The following is a 2,609-nucleotide window of genomic DNA, read 5'->3' on the forward strand; positions in this document are numbered from 1 at the left end:
TTTTTTTTTTTTTTTTGATAGAGACATTTAGATTGAATTATACCTAAGATTAAAGCAAGGATAAACCAGATATAAAAAAATATAATATAAATACCCTCTAGCTTTTAGTGCTTTTCAAATTACGCTTCAAGATTGTATGGCTTGTAATTTCCTTCTAACATGCCAAAAACACTACACTGTCTCATTTCCCTCTTGGGAAAAAGTAAGTATAGAAAGCAACAAAATAATTAGATGGACCCAATTGAATGATTTGGCTTTTCCTCCCAATCACCAGATTAGGTAATATTCTATTCGAGGTATCGACCTTATGGTTTGCCAAAACATCCAATAAAATTCAGATGCAATGATGTAACCGTGAAAGGAATATTGTGGGACATGCTTTTTATCTGTTTTGTCACGCCAACAGACATGTTTTCTATCTGTTTTATCAATCCAACAGAGTACTACCCACCAAAATAAGGGGAAACTAACTTTTTTTTTTTTTCTTGGTAAAGAGGAAAGGGGCCGTGTGATAATGTTTCTGCCGTTTATAAACGGAAATTTCAGTTTCTGAAAATTTGGCGTTTCTCCATTCCAACGTGCACACCATTCTCTCTCTCTCTCTCTGGGCACTAAAAGTCGCAGCTTGCCCAGAAATTCACCTCCCTTCCTTTCTCGAAACCCTAAGCAGCTAAACTAACAAGCTCAGTATACTGGTTTGGAAACATCTCTCGAGAACCTTAAATACTAATTGATAGAGATCAAATCTACAGGCATTTTATGCATTTGTTATCCAGTGAAGCAGCTTTAGCTAATGGGGGTTTAAATGGCGAGCTCCGACCCAACATGACAACCGAGGCCAGGACCATGGCCGCGGGCACCCGAGGCCACTGCAATGCCATTGTCGTGGGCCAAGAGGACTGGATTCAGAGCGAGGTTCTCTGGTGAGATGAATGCGAGTGAAATTGGTTAGATTATTCCAATTCCAAAACCTAAGGAGGCAGAGCCACAAGTGGGATCTTGAATCCGGTCGAGCGGGCGCCTCTAGCTATGAATGGTGAGCATGAAAGTGAGAAAATGCTAGTGTCGACTGATAGAGATCAATCGATTAAGAAAAGGAGGGAGACAGAGGGAACTGCAAGGAGTGTCGCAGTGCCCAGTACCAATGGCTAGGCTTGGTTTGACCCTCCGCATCCGCCTCCAAAACCCAGCCGAGAAGAAGAGGTCGTTGGTGTTTTGCCTCAATCCATTGACGATGAAGGGTTTGCAGGACATCTCTCATACGACGAAGGGTTTACAGGATTTCACGATTTTTGAGCACCAAAGTTGTTCCCAGAAACGGCGATATGACTTGTTTCATCATGTCCGTTTCTAGGAATAGAAATCACCATAAATTTTGATTTCTATTTATTAAAACAAGAGAAACGGAACGAGTTTGTCAAACGCTTTATGTTCCATTTGTATCTTTTTTTGACACAGAAACGCAGAAACACATTTATTGAAATGTTATCAAACGGGCCTTAAAACCTCACTACAATCATAAACTCAGTCTTAACCCAACTCAACAAGATTGGTTACATGGATTTGAACTAAGCCTAAAAACTTTCACTATGTGACTGTATATGGTGGATCTTTGGGATTGAGGTTCAAACTATCATCTCTCATTACAATACTTTCAGCTGAAAATGAGTAAACGCGGCTGAAATTATAATGACATTGCAGAAAACAAGTAAAGGGAGACTTTATTCCATTTACATGGTTTGATGCTCCAAATTTCAGTTATCTGGTATCTGCAAAATCAGTATATATATATATATATATATATAATTGGATTTTATTTATTTATATGAGCTTTGGATGCAACTTCTTGTTACCAAAGTGGTGAATTACGAAGTTATAATCATTTTTTATTTGTTTATCTAAGAAAAAATCATTCTTTTAATTGCTTCTTATGTTATTCTCAAAAGTTATTTAATATAGAATTTAATATAGAGATTAAAAATGTTTACAAAAAATTGAAAATTATTTAATCCAATGTTTATGTTAAAAAAAATAATCATAAAATAAAATAAAATAAAATTTACCCTAAAAAATGTTAACTTAAGAAGACAAAAAAAGTAAAATTACAACTTTTTTATTCACTACTATGATTAAAATAAGATCTTTTCAATAATTTTTATGTTATAACATTTTTTTAGTGTTATTAAAGGAGAGGGATGGGCGTGCTTATCACATTTATTGAAACCATATACCCAAATGGAGGAAATCACTTTGGGTAATGAGAAACATCCTATAAGGGCCCACAACATTGAATTGAGGAGAGGAGACATGTGGGAGGGTGTATATTTCTATGGTCACGTGGCTTTCCTTTTCCCTTTTATTAAAAATTTTAATCAGATTTTGAACTATTTCCTTTATTATTTTCAACCACTTCGCTTAATTACTCTACATTAAAATCACCACTATGATCGACATGAGTTCCTCATATCACATGGACTAAAACCCCTTCTTTTTTTTCTTAAGAAGAAAACCTATTGTTAGGGTAGTAATACTTGACAATATTTCCAAAATATTCCAAATATAGAATATTCACAAGACTTTGGCATCATTGATTTTTTTTTTTTTTTTGG

This window comes from Macadamia integrifolia, chromosome 13, assembly GCF_013358625.1.
Source record: "Macadamia integrifolia cultivar HAES 741 chromosome 13, SCU_Mint_v3, whole genome shotgun sequence".
Taxonomy (NCBI): Eukaryota; Viridiplantae; Streptophyta; class Magnoliopsida; order Proteales; family Proteaceae; genus Macadamia; species Macadamia integrifolia.